Raw genomic sequence first — 23,065 nt, forward strand, 5'->3', positions numbered from 1 at the left:
GTTGGCCAAGTGGGAAGGGCGGGGTGTGCTTCTGGGGGAGGGGGTGCGACGTGGCAGGGTTGGAGAATTGAGTGGAGTTATGGGTGGAGAAGGGGGCCATCTTGGGTGGACCCGTTTCAGGGCAAAATTAAAGGAGGAAGAACTGGAAGGGGAGGATGGCGAGTAGTAGAGGGGAATGGAGGCGCAAGTCCGGTAAGGTTTGTAACGTGGAATCTATTGAGATTGAACGGGCCGGTGAAGAGGTCTCAGGCATTGGCGCACTTGAGGAGTTTGAGGGCAGGAGTTGTCTATCTGCAGGAGACACACCTCCAGGTGATGGATCAGGTCAGGTTGAGAAAGGGTTGGGTGGGTTAGGTATTCCACTCGGGGTTTGATTAAAAGTCGCGGGGTGTGGCCATCCTGCTGAGTATGGAGAATGCGGGAATCGTGAACTCGGATCATGCGCCACACTGGCTGGAGGTTAGACTTAGCTCGAGGCAGGGGCAGAGGCCAGAATGGAGATACGATTCGGGGCTTTTGGCGACAAGGGGTTCTGTGAGAAGGTGCAGTCCGTGATCATTGATCATGTGGAGTTGAATCAGAATGGGGAGGTGTCGTGGACGCATTTTGGGAGGCATTGAAGACAGTGATTCGGTGGGGGGGAGTTATCCCGTTCAAGGCGCATATGAGATAGGAGGGAGGAGTAGGACAGTTGTTGGATGTGATAGTGAGGCGGACAGAAATATTCAAATGCCCCCACCAAGGAGGGGTTGGTGGAGAGAAAGAGGTTACAGGGACAGTTTGACAGGCTGACGACGGGGAAGGCAGTGGGGCAGCTATTGAGGGAGAAGGGGGTGCAGTATGAATTTGGAGAGAATGTGAGCCGTATGCTAGCCCATCAGCTACGGAGGTAGGCCACATCCAAGGAAATCGGACAGGGAAGGGGGAGGTAATATCGGAGCTGGGGAATGTGGTGATGTGCCTTTAGGTTATATCATAGATGGATGGTGGGTGACCTCCAACAAGCAGGTGGCGCTGCAAACACACTATGCGGTCTCTCGACCAAGGTCATGTGACCAGTGACTCCCAAAGAAGGGGAAACACATCCGGCCATCTTCAGAAGAAGATTGAGAGGATAATCAGACGTACAGGTGAATGGTTGGTGCGAGGTGCAGATTCCAGAGGATTAATAATCGGACTCCATGATACCAAAGTGCTCTGGAGTAGATTGCTATCTTACCGCACGAGACTCAATAAAGGATTCTGGTTTGGACAAGTCAAAGTGTTTGGCAGATTCTTGAGCAAGGTATAAACGACCAAACACAACATGGTACAACGAGTATAAAGATATAAAGATAGCGACGGCAGTGGTAACGTTAGGCATTCGGCTTGAAGACCGGTCTGGTGAACTGCAGATTGAGACGGCCCAACGCGCAAGAAAATGCTAAAGTTTGAGATGGACAGACTGAGGGCCCCCGACCAGCTTCAGATGTCCGGTAGGTGAGAACTAGCGGTTGTTCAAACAGCAGTTTGAACTTTATGTTGCGGCCGCGGGCTTACAGGCCCAGCCTGATGAAAGGCTGCTAACAGTGGCAGGTCCACAAGCGCTCTAACTATACAACTCATTTGTGTTTGATAATGAGGAGATTCACAAGAAATTTGATGAAGAGGTGGAGCACTTCGATGAGCATTGTTCCCCAAATAAGAATGAAACGTTTGAGCGCTATATGTTCCGTATGCGTCTCCAGAGACCTGGTAAATCATTTGACAGTTTTGTTACAGACTTGAGGCTGAAGGCCCAGTCATGCAACTTCAGTGATCTGAAATCTTTGTTAATCCGCGACCAAATTGTCTTTGGTATAGCTGATGATTGGCTTCAGGCGGTATTATTGCAGGAGGAAGATTTGGTGCTGGAAAAGGTGATGAAGATTTGCAAGGCGAGTGAGAAAGCTGCACAAAGAATAGGCGCACTCTGTTCAGAAAGGTTTGGCACCAATGTGGAAGAAGAAGCCAGCACCATTCGTGCTGTGACGCACCTCATGAAGAAACATAGTCTCAGTGCGGGCGGCCATTTTAAGCGGCCGACAGGAGCCACCACCGTCATCTTGTGCAAAAAATGTGGCACTCGACATGCCCCACGGCAATGTCCGGCCATTGGAAAAGTTTGCTCCAGGTGCAGTTGTGGTGAATGTAATATATGTATGTATATATGATCATTCACACTGTCTTTGTAAGTGTAGTAGCGCTATCCTACCACTAGGGGGAGTAGCTCTGGGAGTACTCAGGAACTTGTACTGGGCTCCACCCTTGGCTCCGCCCACGACTCCTCCCCCTAGTGCAGCTGTATAAATACCCTTGTCCAGAGTCAGCCTGAGTTCACTAAGAGTTCATCAACGGGTAACAGGCTGGCTCTGAAGTAAGTCGATTAAAGCCTAGATTCATATCGGAAACACGTGTCTGGTGAATTGATGGTTCCTTCAGCAGTCATGTTGGACACTTTGCAAAACAATGTTTTGCGCTTTCTACCATGGACATTGCACGAGCGGTGCATGCAGCTGATGAGATAAATACTGAAGAATAGTTTTTTATCGATCTCATTGCAGCGAGGAACCAGAAGAGTCCGAAAAACAAAGATGAAAATAAAATCTGAATGAACATAACAACGCTCCAAAACCATTACGTCTGTATTAAAATCGATTGTGATGCTGAAAGATGCTTTCATATATTGCAACTTTGACCCTAAAGTGACGGCCAACCTCGTGAGTCAACATGCTTTGCAAAAGCTAAACGTGCAGCGGGACTTTGCTGATCGGCCAGGCTGATGATAGACTTCGGAACAAGAACTCTGGAGACCTTCGATGTTTGCAAACTACTGCTCTCAGTGGCAGGCATGAAGGACATTGTAGACATGGATGTGGACTCAATACTTGGGATAAGATCATGTGAATCCCTAAATCTAGTTGAGCGTCTATGCATCCGAGAAGATGCCTTGAGGTCTGAGCAAGACATCCCTGCAAGACATTACAGTGTGAACGGTGTATGAGGATTTAGAAGAAATCCTAGTGGTGGAAGATAAATCAGACGAGGGGACAGAGGTGAGCATTCCTCAAATCTGATTAACAGTCTTGAAGAACATGAAAAGGCTCAAATGTCATGATACGAGATAGTGATGCACCGTATTAAAGTATCTGCAAGATGTGAGTGTTAAATGGACAGAGATTGACAAGCTGTGGAGCTTCACTCTGAAGTTTACATTCGGGCCCAATGAGTATTCCACGAATGAGGTGATCACTGAATTGTATCAGGTGGCCTCACGGACGCTGAAATCATTCTTTGCTGAACCACAAATCACCGGCTGCACAGACTGTACAAACAACTGGAGGGAAGATAAAATGTAACAATGAAAACAGTCCGAACGAAACCAAAGTACAAGGTGCCGTGAGACCACCTGATACACTTTAGTGATCACCTCATTCATGAAATACTCATTGGGCCCGAAGGGGGAGTAACCGGAGACACTGCCCCGTCGCCGATCATTCCGAAGAAGGAGAAGGATCCTTTGGGATGTGGGTCATATGGGCCCATATCACAGTTGAACATGGATGTGAATGTTGGCCAAGTTAGTGGTGGGGAGGATGGAGGGATGTGTTCCATGGGGGGGTTGCAGAGGACCAAACGCGTTTTGTAAAGAGCAGTCAACTTTCCAGTACCATAAGGCGGTTATTAAATGTGATCATGACCCTATCAAAGGGACGGATACCAGAGATAATGGTCTCTAAGGACGCGGAGGAGGTTTTGAACCAGGTGGAGTGTCAGTACCTATTTAAGATTTTGGGAAGATTTGGGCCAAAGTTTGTGCGTCAGTTGGACGTGGCCCCAGTGGCAAGTGCACGGACAACCAAAATGAGTTCACGGAGCTTCGGGTTGCACAGGGGAACGAGGCAGGTGTGTCCGCTATCGCCGCTGCTATTCCTGCTGGTGATAGAGCCCTTGTCGATGGCCCTTAGGGGGTCCATAGAGTGGCAGGAGATTGTGAGGGGGAGTATGGAAAACCGAGGGCCACTATATGCTGTACGCGGATGGCCTGCTGTTGTTCGTGTCAGACCCATTGGGGTGTATGGGAATACTGGAGAGGTTCAGGGCCTTTTCAGGCTATAAACTGAATGTTGGAAAGAGTGAGGTGTTTCCGATGAATGTGGCGGGTCGTGGAGCCAATCTTGGAGTGTTGCCATTCAGGGTAGCAAGGGGCAGGTTCAGTTATTTGGGGGTTCAGGTGACGGGAGAATGGGTGACGATGCACAAATGGAACCTGACAAAGTTGGTGGAGGAGGTTAGGGAGGACTTTCGGAGATGGAATATGTTACACCTGACACTGGCGGGGAGGGACAAGGTGATAAAAATGAACGTTCTGCCAAGGTTTCTGTTTGTATTCCAAACCCTCCCAATCTTCATTCCAAAGGCCTTTTTCCGGAAACTGGATGCACCGATTTCGGAGTTTATACCGATGGGAAAGGTACCTAGGGTGATGAGGGCCCTGATACAGAGGCAGAAAGGGAGGTTAGCATTACCAAATCTGTTGCACTACTACTGGGTGGCAAATGCAGAGAAGATGAGGCGTGGGAAGGAGAGGGGTTAGTGTGGGTTAGGATGAAGGAGTGGTCCTGTAGGGGGTCCAGCGTGAGGGCCGTGGTGATAGGTGCGAGGGACAAGGTTCAGAGGAGATATACGAGGCAAGTTTTTCACACAGAGGGTAGTGGGTGCCTGGAACTCGCTGCCGGAGGAGGTGGTGGATGCTGAGAGGGACCCGATTCTAGTGCCAAATAAACAAAATGTGGGGCATGATCTGAAATCACCAAGTAACCCACCCCCCCACCAAAGGAAGGAGAGACCTAACCACCACAAAAAAAGTCGATACACAAGTATATCTGGTGAACATGGGAGAACATGCAGTTTATGTCAGCAAACTACCCCTTTCTTCTCCACCCCTCAGACACCACTACACCCAAATATACATATAGAACATAGTAAGGCAAATGTAAACCATTAAAATCTACTTCAAATAAACCTAACCTCAAACAGAACAAAAACACTAAGCTCATTAACTAATATAATGAGCTGTGGTCAACCCCCCAGCACCCCACCGGTTAGCAGGCTAGCAGAGCGGCTTCCATCTGGAGTGAAGAAAACTTTTTACAGAAATAAGACACAAAGTATAAAAACTCCTTAAAATATAGTACTCCAACAGGAAGCTGGATACTTTCACCACAGTTGGAAAAGAGCAAACACCTACATAGAATTAAACCCCCTACCCGTCACTATCCATGTGGAGCATTCTCCCATGTCTGCGTGGGTCTCTCCCCACAACCCAAAGATGTACAGGTTAGGTGGATTGACCATGCTAAATTGCCCCTTAATTGGAAAAAAATGAATTGGGTACTTTAAATTCATTTTTAAAAAGAATTAAACCCCGGACCCAAGCCCGACTTGCAAAACATTGAACAAGGAACCCCAACAATTCCACAAGCCCATCACCCCGCGCCCAGCTCATGCTTTTTTACAAAGGAATCCGCCTCCTCCAGCGCATCAAAAAAAAAGTATTTCCCCTCAAAAGTAACTCATAGCACCAATGGTGGGCGGGGAGGGGGGGGGGATATCATAGACCGATCCAGAGGGCAACAAAATGTAGATACAGTTAGTTAAATGAAGGACAAAACAAACCTCTCTGTAAAATAAAGCAAATTAGCACGGGCAAGAAAAATGTTATGTATATAAGCAACAACTGTTTATAAATATGAGAAAAGCCAATAAAAAGATTTTTTTTTAAAGTAACTCATAGCTTCTCTGGATACACCACCCCAAACAAGACATAGCTGTTATACAGGGTACCTTTGGCCTTGTTAAACGCCGCCCGTTTCTTTGCCAGCTCCACTTCCACATCCTGATAAAATCTGATTGCATGGCCTTCCCATTTGTAGTCGCGATGCTCCTTTGCCCATCTCAGAATCCACTATGAAACTTTACAATTACTTCTCTTGCAGAGATTCGATGGGATGGAGCATCTGGTGGGTACAGTCCAGCTTGGGAGGGGATGTGAGTCCACCCTCCACCACCATCTTCCCAAACAACTTCGCAAAATACTCCATCCCCTCTGGCAACCTCAGAATTTGGATATTTTGCCTCCTGAAACGATTCCCCGAATCATTCACTTTGGTCTTCAGCGCTTTACTTGCATCGGCCATCAGAGATATCTCTGCTTCCAGAGAGGCAATCTGGTTGCTGTGCCTTGAAAGAGCCACTTCCATGCCTTGTATTGTGTCACCAGGCACTTTTACCATTTCATTGGTCCTCTCTAATGCCAAACATTGGGAGCCAAAACCTTTTTCATCAATTTGCGGAGGTCCCCAGCGCAACCTACCAGAGCTTATGGGTACTGGTAAGCATCCTGGCTGTTAGTGAAATGGCTGGAGTCACAGAGGCTGCCTCCACCACTTGCTCTACCGACGAGACCCGAGAAGCCTCTGATTCAATTGATGGGCCTTTGCTTTCAGGCATTTCCCCTATATGGGTACCTTATTCCATTAACCAAGTCCGTTTGTAAATTTAAAAATCCCCTGAAACTGTTTCCAGTTTCCTCCCACAGTTCAAAGATGTGCAAGTTAGTTGGATTGGCCATGGTAAATAGTGTTCAAAGATGAGCAAGTTTGATGGGGTTACAGGGATAGGGAGGGGCAGTGGGCCTCGGTAGGATGTTCTTTTAGAGGGTAGGTGGAGACTCGATGGGCCGAGTAGCCTCCTTCTGCACTGTTGGTATTCTATGGAGGCTTCATCGGCAGGAGGGCTGCGTGTGGCGGTCACTCTAACCAACTACATGGCAGACACATCTGTGACAAATATATTGATGAGAACAGGGTCAGGCAGTTTATTCCCTGGTGTTGTGCTCCCACATCCTGCACCATGATGGTTTCAGTCTTACCAGTTGCAGTCTGAGGTGAAGTATTTACATCTTCTGACAACAACAGCTTGTCTGGCCAAAAGGATAAAAGTTTTATTCAGAGATAGGGTGTGGTTAATTGTTATTGTTAAAATGAGCTCACTTGGATTTGACTGCAAATTATACAGCTTCGCAATAGCTGTCTTTGTTGAAAACAGATCAGAAACATTATGAGCAAATTATGGAAACGTCAATAGAATATTACGAAGCTACTGGACCGAACCTCAAACGTTTAATAGTTTTGACATGTTTTGGCGAGTTGCACTTGGCGGAGTTAGGGATTCTCTAATTACTGGAGGAAGTATCAAGGGAAACGACTGAGCAATTATGAGCCTCTCCTTTCATCGTTGGGAGTGTCTCTGCTCCACCCAGTTTCAGCAAAAAAAAGTTTATTTTTGTCAGAGTTTATTCCTGCTTTCCTATTCAACGTAAGCGGTGTTAATGACCAGAGATGGACGCGGGCCTGCAAAGAAAGTGGGGAATTCAGTGAGCAGAAGTGATGCTGCCCCAAATCCCTCTGCACAAAAGCACGGGTTGGAAGTCTGAAGCCTACACGTCGGAGAGTAAATGCAACTTTGCTCTGCGGAGGCAGAACCACTACAGGAAAAAGCAAAAGGCAGTGACAGTGAGTTAATTATTGACAGAACATTTTAATTCAAAATGTTATCTGTATTGTAAAGTTTACTCGTGCAAAACTCTGAGTTTTTAAAATTGCACGATACACCTGCAATTATGTTGTTGCTGTGATGTTACCCACAAGTTATAAGGCAGGGTTGTACAGCAACATTTTTAAAACCTGTAAGAACCAGTTATGAATGCTTTTGAAAGGCGGGGTCAGATTTCTTTTAAAGCTGTGCAGGATTCTCTTCATAGATAATTTGTTGTCAGTCTGCACCCACTGTCATCCTGTCCTCGTGATGTGTCTCGCAACAGCCCATATGGCAGTGGGGAAAGCTGCAAGCCAGTTCACCTGGTCAACCCGGGCAGACAGGAGTGCAGTAAGAAGCCAATACAATATATATAGGAAACCCCCAAAAACAACGAAATGGTAACCCAGTGTGGTGATATGCATCATTGTAAATACACAAGGGGTTAATGTGAATACACTAAGACAAGGTAAACACTAGAGGGAGCACCAGAGACATCATGACATGCAGACATATAGCTAATGAACACATAGAATAGGACACGGCCAATGGGCAGTCAAGCCACCCAGAGGTGACACTACCACAAGGGGGCAACCCATAAAAAGAACAGGGCACACATGCTCTTTCTCTTTCCGCATGCGACACTCGGAGAGAGGCTCGGGGGTAGATCGGAAGCATCACACCCACCGCATGGCTTAGAGCAGACTGGTTAGTTAGACTGAGTTACTATAGCAAGATTAGCAGGAGAGTCGAACTCAAGTAGGATAATTGTTAACTGTTCAATAAATGTGTTAAACCTATCTCCAAGTCTGAACCTTCCTTTGTCAGAGCATACATCAAGGAAGCAGCTAATGCTACATGAAGAAGCATAACACAACATGGTACCAGTAGTGCCCTGTTGAATCTATATAGTTCAACTCAAGATCCGTGACTACCAGCAACAGCACCCAGGCAAGATGTTCAAGATTCCGGTTCCTCAGCAGCTCAGGTACCACGGCAATCTCAGTGCCAACTGGCGTGCATTCTAACAGAGATTTGAGATCTACATGGTAGCATCCGACCTAGATGGCGTGGCGGATGCAGAGAAAATAAAGCTCCTGCTCACCATTGCGGGTGCAAGTGCAGCAGAAATCTTCAAGACCTTCAAATGCAAGATAAGAGAGACTTCCAGACAGTCCTGGACAAGTTTGAAAAATACTGCAAGGAAAACACAAAAAAAATCAGTAAAACTGGAGCCTATACTCACCATGAGGCACAGGTAGGCTTGCTGCAGAAGTAAACAGCTGTTTTGATTGGCAGCCATCTTGCGAAAGGAGCCGCACATGCGCAGTTGCCCAGATGACGCAAACCGACAAAACAGTGTTTTGCGCATGCGCAATCCATTCCTTCGCTCTACATCACAAGCGTCACGACGTCAGAGGCCCCGGACCACGCCCACTTAAAGGGGAAATGCCCAAAAGTACGAAACAAAAATTTTAAAGCCGTAAAACATAATTATTTCACCTGGAATGACAGCACAATGCCTGAACTTCAACCAGTAGCTGAAAGTAACCTCCGCAGAACCCTGCGACAAGCAGTTAGCATCGCCCAAAGAAATGATTTGGTCCTTGAAGGCTACGACTCAGACGATGATTTTATCATTGGACGTGGTGACCTTAGTACCAAATCCAAACCGCAACGAGATGTGTTGTACAGTGAAGAATCCGATACAGACATGGACGAGTTCTTCGGATTTGAGGATCCTCAGCCCAGCACAGACGACATCCTAACCCAGAAGTATAGGATTCTGCTGCGGCCTGACGCCAAGAGACAGAGAGCAGTACAAGCCCACAGAGAGCGGCCTGACGCCAAGAGACAGAGAGCAGTACAAGCCCACAGAGAGCGGCCTGATGCCAAGAGACAGAGAGAGGTACAAGCCCACAGAGAGCGGTCTGACGCCAAGAAACAGAGAGAGTACAAGCCCACAGAGAGCGGTCTGATGCCACAGCAGTGGTCCATGCACCACGAACAGTGCTCCACGCACCATGAAGAGTCCCCGACTCCGCACAGAAAGCGATGACAGACTCCACAGCGAGACCACTGCACGCTCCCACACAGAGAACACAGAAAAACTCCACAGCGAGACCACTGCATGACTCCACAGAGAGAGCGATACAGGCCTCCACAGTGAGCTTGTTGACAGACTCCACGATGGAAGCAACGCAAGACTCCAGAGCCCAGTCCTTGCATGAACAAGACTATGAATGTCTAGCAACCTTATCTGAGTAACCAGCAGCAGACGATGCAAGTCTGCCACGCTCAAGTGCACAGCCAGACGACCATGACAGTCTACCACGCTCACGTGAACAACAAAAAGACTATGACAGTCTACCCAGATTATTTGAGCCACCAGAAGAAGACTCTGATAGTCTACCCAGCTCATCTAATCGACAAGAAGACACTGAAGGTCTACCCACTGTGCGTGTGACAAGTGACAAAAACATACAAGATTTGCGATGTCTCAGTGAGACTGACAGACTTCAGCTAGTATGTACAGAAGCACTCGACAATCAAAGTGAGGCTACTAGTGACTCCAGTGACACCACGTTAATTCAAACGTCATCTACTCGAGCCTCTCCACAAGAAAATGCATTCCTGAACGTTTCTGACTCCGGACTGGGAGCATCAAGACACCTCAGGTGATTCAAGTGAACCTGAAATGACTCCGAACGGGGAGTGTCAAGAAACCAAAGCTGGTTCAGGTGAACCAGAAAGGGCTCCAGACGGGGTTCATCGACAAGCCGAAGATGATTCCAGTGAACTGGACATGACTCCAGACGGGGAGCGCCGAGGAATCAGAGACGGCATGCTCAATGAAACAGCAGATGCCACAAAGGACACTGACACAAGTAACTTTGTGAGGACTCGAATTCTCCACTTGGTGTGGTCATTGAGCGCAACAAGCACAACAACAAAACCTACAACAACAACAACACTGGAACAACGACTGGTATGACATGGTACAACTCTGCAACTGCAGGACACTGTGACAGCACAGCTCCTAACACTGGCAAGAGTACAGCCATACCATGGCACGACAGCAAATCTCACCAATTCAAGTTTGCTCTATACGAACAAGCAAACCAGCTTTCAAGTTAGATGACATACTGCATCGCTACCACCAGCATAGAAATAAAGAGTCCAAATCAGACAACAAAGTGATTTGACCATCTGCACACCTCCTGATGACTTCTTGGTTCCTTAAGCGTAGGGACATTGATTGCGTTCACAAGGACATGCCACTATCAACATTACCACTTCACTAACAGAACGTGAAAGCCACTTGACCATATTAATTCATGAACTTTTGACTCATACATATTATTTGGTATTGTATAATCATCACTGTCATTATGATTTGTACATGTCTTCACTTATCTACTTATTTTGTTCAATTTTCTTTAACACTACAGAAAATATGTAACGAAAAAAGGGGGGATGTGGTGATATGCATCACTGTAAATACACAAGGGGTTAATGTGAATACACTAAGACTGGGTAAACACTAGAGGGAGCACCAGAGACATCATGACATGCAGACATACAGCTAATGAACAAATAGAATATGATGACCAATGACCAGTCAAGCCACCCAGAGGTGACACTACCACAAGGCGGCAAACCATATAAAAGAACAGGGCACACATGCTCTTTCTCTTTCCACAGGCGTCACTCAGAGAGAGGCACAGGGGCAGATCGGAAGCATCACACCCACCGCATGGCTTGGAGCAGACTGGTTAGTTAGACTGAGTTACTATGTCAAGATCAACAGGAGAGTCAAACTCAATTAGGAGAATTGTGAACTGTTCAATAAATGTGTTAAACCTATTTCCAAGTCTGAACCTTCCTTTGTCAGAGCATACATGAAGGAAGCAGCTTACACTACATGAAGAAGCATAACACAACACCCAGGATCTCTCCAGCAATGCTAATGGATTTTTGCGGCCTGTCACTCCAATTATCTTCCAGTCTCCTGGATATTCTGGAGGCTGGATGTACAACTCAGGATTCAATGGAAGTTTTGAGGCGCTAACCTCCGTGGGAATTTCCAAGTCATTTGAACTCCCAATGGGAAATGTGCCACCCCTCCTCAAACGTCTGACTCTGGCTTCCTCACAAAGTCCAAAGATGTACAGGTTAGGTGAGGAAGTGGACCTAGATAGGGTGATCTTTCAGAGGGACAGTGCAGATTCGATGGGCCAAAAGGCCTCTTCTGCACTTTAGGAATTCTATGGTTCTAATATGAGCAGCAACACTTTAACACTGCTGAGGAGAGACTGCTACAAATTGTATTTCTTCCTAAATCTCTCCAAAGAACAGAAACAGTAGACTACACACATTTTGAAAGCCTTAAAGAAGGCCTGCTTTGAACTCCAAGTGAATGTAACTTATGAACAGTATGTGCTCAACATTAGCGCTCAAGGTGAAAGAGTCCATTGATCAGTATGTGACTACAGTAACACAGCTCACAGAATCACATGAGTTTGGCAACTAAAAGATAATCTCATTAAATATAGAATTAGAACATAAAACATAGAACGATTACAGCGCAGTACAGGCCCTTCGGCCCACGATGTTGCACCGACATGGGAAGTCAAAAACTAAAGGCCATCTAACCTACACTATGCCATTATCATCCATATGCTTATCCAATAAACTTTTAAATGCCCTCAATGTTGGCGAGTTCACTACTGTTGCAGGTAGGGCATTCCACGGCCTCACCACTCTTTGCGTAAAAAACCTACCCCTGACCTCTGTCCTATATCTATTACCCCTCAATTTAAGGCTCCCTCGTGCTAGCCACCTCCATCCGCGGGAGAAGGCTCTCACTGTCCACCCTATCTAACCCTCTGATCATTTTGTATGCCTCTATTAAGTCACCTCTTAACCTTCTTCTCTCTAACGAAAACAACCTCAAGTCCATCAGCCTTTCCTCATAAGATTTTCCCTCCATACCAGGCAACATCCTGGTAAATCTCCTCTGCACCCGTTCCAAAGCTTCCACGTCCTTCCTATAATGAGGCGACCAGAACTGTATGCAATACTCCAAATGCGGCCGTACCAGAGTTTTGTACAGCTGCAACATGACCTCATGGCTCCGGAACTCAATCCCTCTACCAATAAAGGCCAACACACCATAGGCCTTCTTCACAACCCTATCAACCTGGGTGGCAATTTTCAGGGATCTATGTACATGGACACCGAGATCCCTCTGCTCATCCACACTACCAAGAATTTTACCATTAGCCAAGTATTCCGCATTCCTGTTATTCTTTCCAAAGTGAATCACCTCACACTTCTCTACATTAAACTCAATTTGCCACCTCTCAGCCCAGCTCTGCAGCTTATCTATGTCCCTCTGTAACCTGCAACATCCTTCCACACTGTCGACAACTCCACCGACTTTAGTGTCGTCGGCAAATTTACTCACCCAACCTTCTGTGCCCTCCTCTAGGTCATTTATAAAAATGACAAACAGCAACGGCCCCAGAACAGATCCTTGTGGTACGCCACTCGTAACTGAACTCCATTCTGAACATTTGCCATCAACCACCACTCTCTGTCTTCTTTCAACTAGCCAATTTCTGATCCACATCTCTAAATCACCCTCAATCCCCAGCCTCCGTATTTTCTGCAATAGTCGACCGTGGGGAACCTTATCAAACGCTTTACTGAAATCCATATACACCACATCAACTGCTCTACCCTCGTCTACCTGTTCAGTCACCTTCTCAAAGAACTCGATAAGGTTTGTGAGGCATGACCTACCCTTCACAAAACCATGCTGACTATCCCTAATCATATTATTCCTATCTAGATTATTATAAATCGTATCTCTTATAATCCTCTCCAAGACTTTACCCACAACAGACGTGAGGCTCACCGGCCTATAGTTACCGGGGTTATCTATAGAACATAGAATTGTCTCAGGATAAGAGATATGACAGTGAGGCAGGTCTACTAAGAGAGGAGAAACCTACCCTAAAGAAAATGATAGACATGGACAGAAGTGCAGTGGTTGTAAAACATCAGCTCGAGCACATGTGTGGCAGAACAAACCAGGAGTTACATTATGTGTAGATATTCCAGGCTGAAAGAACAGAACAATCGGTGGACAAAGAGCAGGATGCAAATTATGCAGAAGACATCAAACAAAGGGAAAGCAGAATCTATAGGTGATAAATGGTTTGTGACTTATGGAATGATGATCACAGAATGAGAGCCCATTGGGGTATGAACCTTCAATGTTCTCAACAGCAGTCAGTGCATATGGCAACTTGGGACATGCACAGAGCAATTATCACCTTGATCGTACATGGGCATTCATGAACAACTAGAGAAGTTACCAAAAAACAAAAAAAGGACTTGCAATGTGGACCAATTGGATGCCACACTTGGTTTTAGCTAAAAGTCCAAGAAATGGAAGGAGAGATTAAGAAAGCATTGGAGTGCAATGACCTCCAGAGCTTCACTCAATCAGTTGAAAGAATGGCTCCTTGCGTGGAAATGCTACTCCTTTTTTCTGATGCTGGAGAATGTCATGTTACACTTATCAGTACCAATATGGCTACTTGGCTTGTGGAGATTTTACATTGGGACTTTTGCTAATATATTTGTGCAGCAATTTGGGTATAATTTCGCTATAGCAAAATTGGCCACATGTCCAGTGTATCCTAGGCACATTTTCCTGGCTCCTAGTGGAAATCCATACCCATCTGTTGGTGACAGTAGAATCCATGGACTAAAATTCCCCACATCTGATATTCACTACTGGAATCTCTGTTACTGACCTTGCTGGATTTTTCTGGGCTCGGGGAAAATTCCAATTGCTGCCTTGTAGCATTGTAGGCATACTATTGTAGGCATAGGAAATGTGGAAAATAGGCACAATGCTCCCTATAGCAATTATTCTGCCTGACTACATCAGTGGCAATTTAAATATCTAAACCAGGAAACATTGTTATAATCCCCTTGGAGATCATTTACTTCTAAAAGAGATATGTGAATTTCCCAGTAACTGACTCAAAGGATCACATGACAAGATTTTACATTTGTTAAATTTTTACTGTAACATAGACACATTAACTAAACATTCCCTATAGGAAACTAATACAGTAAACTACAAAAAAGGCATTCCCAATTAACTTCTTAATACAACCACACCACATGTTACACTGCTGTAATTGCTAATAGACCGATAGGCAGTATAAGGACAAAATTGTGCAAATGCTTGAATGTTCTTCTGGGGGAGGGTGGGAAAAACATGTTGGAAGGATGACTGGCGAAAAAGTAGATCTCAAGTCACTAAAATCAGAGCACCCCTTCCAGGGCAGCACGGTAGCATTGTGGATAGCACAATCGCTTCACAGCTCCAGGGTCCCAGGTTCGATTCCGGGTTGGGTCACTGTCTGTGCGGAGTCTGCACATCCTCCCCGTGTGTGCGTGGGTTTCCTCCGGGTGCTCCGGTTTCCTCCCACAGTCCAAAGATGTGCAGGTTAGGTGGATTGGACATGATAAATTGCCCTTAGTGTCCAAAACCACCCTTAGTGTTGGGTGGGGTTTCTGGGTTATGGGGATAGGGTGGAGGTGTTAACCTTGGGTAGGGTGCTCTTTCCAGGAGCCGGTGCAGACTCGATGGGCCGAATGGCCTCCTTCTGCACTGTAAATTCTATGATCTATATCATGTCACATCGTTCTCTCTAAACTATTCCTTTTATCTTAAACTAAAGGAAACCATTTAAAACATAACCATCTTACAAAGTCTACTTTCTTAACAATATAAAGCAAGATATATGAATTGGATTTAAATAATGCATTTACAACGAGACAGATAAAAGAGAGAATGTGACTTCACACTTGTAAAATTTAATTTTCAGGGCCAGACGTGGTTCATGGGTAGTTGTCGGGCGGAAAGGTGGATCATGAGCAGATGTCATGGAGTTTAAAAACTGACTTACTCCTGAATGCATCAGCCCCAATGTTTTCAGCCATTTTCAGCGTAGAATTATTCGGAAAGTACACCAAATTCAGACAGTTGCATTCATTTCAGCGCTTATTCTGGCATGGACTACAGCAGTGCACTCAGTACCACTGACAGCAGCGTTGGGATTTGTGCAGCTACCTGCACATTTGCTGACTCCATAAGTTGCATTCTGTTTACTCCCATCATGACAGTGAATGCTGTTAGTTTTACCATTATTCTTATAGCAAATTCAAGCTTATCATGGATGCAGTTTACAATACACCACACTGCAATTAGCAACAGTGAGCATTAGTGGGACATATTAGAAAGTTTGACAAATGCCATACATTGTTTATTTAGATAAATTGTATTTCTGCATAGTGCTTAATTTTGTCGTAGAAAATGCAGAGTTGGGTTTATGCACCAGAAGTGCACATCCCTTTTGCATTGTAAAGTTAGTGTCCATCTTATTTTATACTCAAAATCTAATGCTCTCATCTTTGCTAATATTCAATGATTTTTGTTGGCACACCAGTGTTATAAATGGAGAATGCTCAATATTCAGCTGTTAAACATAATTGTGTGATAAACTATAATTGCAGAATTGCAAGCAGTTCCTATGTATGAAAGGTGAACACTTGATTTAACAGTATTTACATGGAAGTATAGTATACAACTTTTTAGTAAAGGTAAAGTTTGCCGCTTTTGGAGTGTTTTTCTGCTCATCCCCATTCTTGGCTTTCTTGTGGAATTCTTGGCTGAAATGTCATTCGTGACTTGGTTCTACATTTAGAGAATCCAGTTTTGCTTTTTTCCCTTTTGGGAAATATTTAACATTGGTTGGAAATCTCTTCATGATGGGCTTTCTGAGATTTGAAGTTCAGCACAGGTACAATCTTGGGGCAAAAACTTGCATCCTGTTCTCTGCTGTTTGGCAGATGTAATTCCTGCTCTCTGCACGATAGCCTTTACCTTAAAAAGGTATTTGTAATATGTTAAGAACCTCGCTGATGATAGATGCGAGGGAATCCTGAAACCTGGAAGGGTAACACCGGCTCTTAAGAGTGTTCTTTTCAATTTGATAAAATGAGATTAGATATACAAACCAGTAAGGGAAAGGATGTAACCACTCAAATAAAAGAAAGTTTATTAACATGTAAAACACACAAGATATGCCACAAAGAATCATCCTATCTAGTATAACTCTTTCCAGCAAATAATTACCACCCACAAGTTATCTTTAAGTTTAGGAAACTTTTTTTGATTTAATGAAGTATTTCTCAGAGCTTTTCAAATCAGCAGCTTTTAATCAAGAATTCTGCTTTCTGAGAGATATCTGCTTTCCATCTGGGCATGGCTATGATTCTAGCTGTTTCCCAGCTGCTTCTCTTCTTTCTCCTTTTCGCCTCTCCTATCAACACAGTTACACCATTCCCTTTTTATCTCCTCCTGTCTAAACAACTTTGCTTCAGAAGCCAGGCTTTTAGCACCAATGTGTGAAATGTATCCTCATGTCTCCATTTTGAACTCATCTCTTCTGCAGCTTTCACACCTAAAATTCTATAATCTACTGTTCCCCACTTCACTTAAGTACAAACTTGTTTACCTAGGTTCTCGGCTAATTCACACATCAAAACCCTTTCCAACAGCTGCACTCTTATCAATTCATCTTTCATCCCAGCCTTCAAACTTTATTTTATCTAAACTTCTTTAATCTTTATTATATCCCATTCTTAAATCTTACTTTAATTAGAACTTGAACTTTTAAACTATATACTGTTTCCGTTTGATTAGTAATGTCATGCTTGGTCAATTAGCTTTGATAGCATTTGAAAATTGGGAACAATTTTCAATTATGCTCCTCTTGTTGATAATATGAATTGATCACACTCTCGTAGCATTGATGGTTCAAAATCTGGACATTAAAAATGTTTCTAAAGCATGCTGCAATTTACCTGCAACTATAAATTATTTTTTTTAACACATTTTTATTTCAAAAAGTTCTCCATTTAAAGGAATGGAGTATTTAACATGGCACGTGGGTTTTAAGTACATAAAGGACCATTTAATAAATACATATGTAACATTATCATTCTGTCTAAAATAAAATTAATTTACTTGTGGCTGTAGATTTCAATACCGATAATGGCTCAAATCTGTGATGTTGATTTTTTAAATTTAATTCATTCTCAGAATGTGGACATTGTTGGAAAGGCCAACATTTATTGCCCATCCCTGCTTTCCCATATTAGGTGGTGGTGGGCTTTCTTCATGTATTGGGGCATGCATAGGATCAATAACATAGTCACATTATTGAAAATTTATAGGTAAACCATTTGCATTCATACTTGTCACCTATGCTGGGCGGCACTTTGGCGCAATAGTTAGCACTATTGCCTACGGCGCTGAGGACCCGGGTTCGATCCCGGCCCTGGGTCATCGTCTGTGAGGAGTTTGCACATTCTCCCCGTGTCTGCATGGGTTCACACCCATAAACCAAAGATGTACAGGGTACGTGAATTGGCCACACTAAGTTGCCCCTTAATTGGGAAAAATTTATTTAAAACAAAATACATGTCCCCTATATATATTCCATAATTTCTGTAGTGGTAGACTTGCCTCTGCTCAGCATCATCCAAAAGACTACTTCATGCTCCCATTAAGACAACATGGGATTTTGGAGTTTCATGTTGCAGAGGGGGTGAAACCACAGAAAGAAATCGTCTAGATTATCTCATGTCATCTGAGATGTTTATGTTTGGTTAGATGAAACACAATTGGATGATTAGTATTCTGGAAAGGAAATGCTCACATCCTACACTAGATGGTGCAAAAACAGCAAATATTCAGCATCAGTTGAACTACTTTGGATTCAAATGTTTGCCATGAATTTCAGACAATAGGCAGAGAGCAAGTATGGTGTCCATTATCGGTTTTTGTTAGGAGTGCCTGAAGCTGAGCAATAGATGGATGAGAAGACATCTCCAGTATCTGAAAGAAAATTATTGGTCTATCGCTGTCAATTTTTTAAAAAATTATTTGTTCATGGGACGTGGGCGTCGCAGGCTGTGCTAGCATTGATTGCCCATCTCTTCATGTCCCCTTGAGGGGACAGTTAAAAGTCAACCACATTGCTGTGGTTCTGGAGTCACGTGTAGGCCAGACCAGGTAAGGATGACAGATTTCCTTCACTAAAGGACATTAGTGAACCAGATGGGTTTTTACAACAATTGACAATAGTTTCATGGTTATCATTAGATGTTTAATTCCAGATATTTATTGAATTCAAATTTCACCATCTGCCATGGTGTGGTTTGAACATGGGTCCCCAGAGCAATGTTGTGGGTCTCTGGTTTACTAGTCCAGTGACAATACCACTATGCCATCGCCTCCTTCAAGAGGCCATATGCTAGCCTTAGCTCATATGGAGCGAGTCAATGGCCCCTTCATGACTCTCCACTGGCGCAATTCCAGAAATCCAAATTCAGATGTGGTGCAATTGAAAAGCTTAAGTGCTATACATTTAGGTCTAAAAATATGACCATTCCATAATTTATTATCCATCAGTGTATATCAATACGGGTCTCAGGATCAGGTATTACATATTTGCTCTCTGTCATTGTCTAGTAATTTCACTGCCCTTTGGCAGTCACATATGTAGAATGCACTGCAGCCTTTGATACTGTCAACAGAAACATTTTTTATGGATGCAAGACCTTTATGTCTTTGACATTCTCCTGATGCTAATTTAATATCTACACCAGGGTTTTCCAAACTGTGGCTTGCAACACCCAATGGAGTCGCAAGATGAAATTTGGGGTCATGAGTCCCAGGCAGCAGTGGCTGTCTCGGCGCTCAATTCAGTGCCAACAGTTTGAGGCCCCTTTAAATCCTCACCTTTTTTGATTGTTGGGCATGGGCCTAATGAACAGATCTTTGAGGCCTGACTCTTGTTCCAAAGAAAAGGCTGTGAAAAGATAGTTTTTTAAAAATCCTGCATTTTAAACATTTCCAATCACACTTAATCACCGCAGCCCACACTCGCAAATTTCTTCCCCCCCCCCCCCCCCCCCCCCCCCCCCCCCCACCTTTGCTCAAATCCACCCGCCATCTCACAGCTTTACACCCCCAACCAACTCTCACTATGGGGTCATGACAATTTTCAAGCTTAGAAGTGGGAGTACTGTGGGAATAAGTTTGTGAAGCTCTGGTTGACAGACGTTTGTGAAGCACTGGTCGACAGACGTTTGTGAAGCACTGCTTGACAGATTCAAGGCCATAAGTCCAACCAAGTGTAAAAGATTCTACATCAGATCTGGAACAAGTCCAAGATCCTATGTGGTTCCAATGTTGTTCAATCTCCTTGGGCAAAACATGAGTGATTTCAGAGATTCACTGGAAATATAATTGAATTTTTGGGATATTCTTTGGGATATTCTGCCCAATATCCCAAATTGGTAACAAATTGTCACCAAATGGGAGTAGTGAGTCTGCAAAACTGAGAAAAGTTGTTGTGGTGTTAGTCAGATCTTGCAGAGGATTTAAAAATCCCTGCAATAGCTGAAAATATCAAACGTATCTTTCCAATACTTTGATAAAGATCTGAATGGGTGCTGCTAAGCAAGACCAAGAGATTGGACGCATCTTAACTGTCAAGGTAACAGGTGAAAATGGGTTGGTGTTATTTTTATCTGCAACACAAACAAAACAACCAGAAGATTAAAGTTATCATTAATCATTAACACTGGGCACTTGGAGACAAACTTCCCCCTTAAATTAGGCACTGAAGGTCAAAATCCAGGTCAGACTGAGACACAACAATCTGGAGTTTGAAAGGGGCGACAGGATCATCCTCAGGTAAACTGGATCTTCTGCAGCCCATTTTTTACTCTGGTGCTTGAAACAAAAGCTACAAGATTCAGTCATGATCGGTCAGCTCTGCAGTCCTCTGCCACCTAAATGCAATTGCTCATTTATTGATTCAAATCACACTCCCAAGAAGTGAACACAATCTGAATAGACACTTTAGTGCATTACAAATGAAATGCTTCATTGTAGTAAATGTAATTTCGCTCAGATGAAATGTTAAATTGGGCCCAATCTATGTGTTCAATGTGTATCATAGTTCCTATGGAACTGTGCAAGGAACAGAAATTTCTACAGGTCCACTCTGAACAGTAAAGTAAATTATCGATGGCAAAAAAATGTAATGTATACACACAACTGTTTACAAACAAGAGAAAAGCCAATAAAAAGATTTTCCAAAAAAATACATTTCTACAGGTATTCAAGCTATTCTTTATCCCATTAACCAACAAGACCAAAACAGATTTACTGGGGATTGAATTTATTGCTGCTTGTGGGACCTTGTCATGCTCCAAATGGCTAATCATGTTTACCTATATATCATCAGTGACTACACTTCAAAAGTATCCTCTTGCGGATACCTTTTACCACAATATCAGAGCTTTATCGTAGGCAGGAACCACAATATGCAGAATGGGAATTCCATTGGGAAATCCAACAGTGGTATAATGTGTGGCATCTATCGTTTGTTTCAGTTCTTTCTTAAGTTCTGTCTGCGTGGGAACAGTATGGAGGCAGATTGCTGCTAATCACTGGGGAGCCTGTTAACAGAGCTATGATGCAATATCCCTCTTTGTTGAAACACAAGGGGATGACAAAATTGGCATTTTGGCCCCTGCACTGGCTGGCCTTTCCTGTCCATTATGAGGCATAATTTTCAACCTCTGAGGACTGGCTGGGTTGGGACTCTGTAACTGCTTCATTGATGCTTCATTTTGCTTTGTTTTAGCTACTGCGCATCTCCTAAAAGGTGACTGGAGATCGGTATGGGAACAGATCTTTGACAAATCTGGATAGTGTGAAAACCAGTGCCATATTTCTGGATTATTTGGTCATTTTCCTAGTGAGTAAATTTGGAAATGAGTTACTTTTTTAAAACTTCAGTATTAATATAAAATGTGTGATCACATGTTTAAAAAAGAGACATCTATATATTTTTTTTTAAATTTAGAGTACCCAATTATTTTTTCCAATTAAGGGGCAATTTAACATGGCCAATCCACCTAACCTGCACATCTTTGGGTTGTGGGGGCGAAACCCACGCAGACACGGGGAGAATGTGCAAACTCCTCACAGACAGTGACCCAGGGCCGGGATACGAACCCAGGTCCTCAGCGCCGTAGGCAGCAATGCTAACCACTGTGCCACCGTGCTGCCCCAAGAGACATCTATATAATGATATGCACATTGCTTATCCCAGGAACCAAGAGCAAGCGGATAGGCAGTGGCTAGACTTTTTTTATTCATTTGTGGAATGGGCCATTGTTGGCTCAGCCAGAATTTATTGCCCTTGAGAAGGTGGTGGTGCACTGCCTTCTTAAACCCTGCAGTTCATGTGATGTAGGAACACCCACACTGCTGTTAGGGAGGGACTTCCAGGATTTTGACCCAGTGACAGTAAAGGAGCTTTAATACTGTAACAGATTTTTTTCAAATCAGTACTGACAGTTGAGCTCTAGAAGACAGAACATTGCACATAAAGATAGACAGTTAAAAGCTGCAAAAGACAGGGGCATACAGGGTGAGTGAGTTAAAGGACGATTATTCTCTTCGAGGTAAGTAAGATGACTAACTGATATAGGGTTTTGACAATTTCTTGAATTCAAATCAATTGACTGATGTTGCTTTTCTCAAATCTGTTCTATACATTTCTCGTATTAAACAACTTTGAGTCCAATTTGCTGACAATACTAACTTTGTCGGTCCTTGTAATTGAAGTAATATGGGCAAGCGACACAAATATCCAGTTCAGATCATAAGTGAATGCTACCGTTACACCTGTATTGCACTATTCTACTAGTTGATAAACGGAAATGACAATGCTGCCCTAAAGCACAGAGGCATTCACGCCACTGATTGGGAGAAGGCTGCAGACTGCATGGCTCCATCTGGTCCATCAAGGCACAAGCTGCTCCGAGGTTTGGCGACTCGATAGCAAGGCAATTGGCGATGGCAAAAGGAAGGAGAAGGAAGCCAACCTACAGCTGCGAAATCCACTCCCCCATGCAACAACATGCCCCCATGGCTCCAGAATTGGGCTCCTCAGCTGTCTGAAGACTCATCAAGCCTGATGGACATCATCCGCGATTTCAAGGGACCACAGCCGATGATGATAGGGAAATGTGAGACATTCGGACTACTATGGGAGCGACTGGCACCACTCTTTCCACAAAGGTTTCCAAGGGACCCAACTTCACCAGTAACGTGTAAAAGAGCCACAGTCCATTTTCATGAGGGAGACCACATTTTGCATTGATATCTCTATGGGTTTCCATTGTGGTTATTCATTGTGATTGTGGAGGCCTGCAGGTTTTACAATACTTGCACAGATGTCAGAGCAGCACCTCCAGTGTACCATTC

General features: G+C 44.0%; 1 protein-coding gene across 1 annotated transcript in view; it reads left to right on the plus strand.

Moving 5' to 3' along the window:
- Positions 1-7,261: 7,261 nt before the first annotated feature.
- Positions 7,262-23,065, plus strand: part of LOC119977749 — a 73,716-nt gene continuing 57,912 nt past the window's right edge. The window contains exon 1 of the mRNA XM_038818957.1: positions 7,262-7,595. The gene's annotated coding sequence lies outside the window, so the exon portion shown is untranslated. The remainder of the gene's footprint in view (positions 7,596-23,065) is intronic.

This window comes from Scyliorhinus canicula, chromosome 14 (assembly GCF_902713615.1).
Source record: "Scyliorhinus canicula chromosome 14, sScyCan1.1, whole genome shotgun sequence".
Taxonomy (NCBI): domain Eukaryota; kingdom Metazoa; phylum Chordata; class Chondrichthyes; order Carcharhiniformes; family Scyliorhinidae; genus Scyliorhinus; species Scyliorhinus canicula.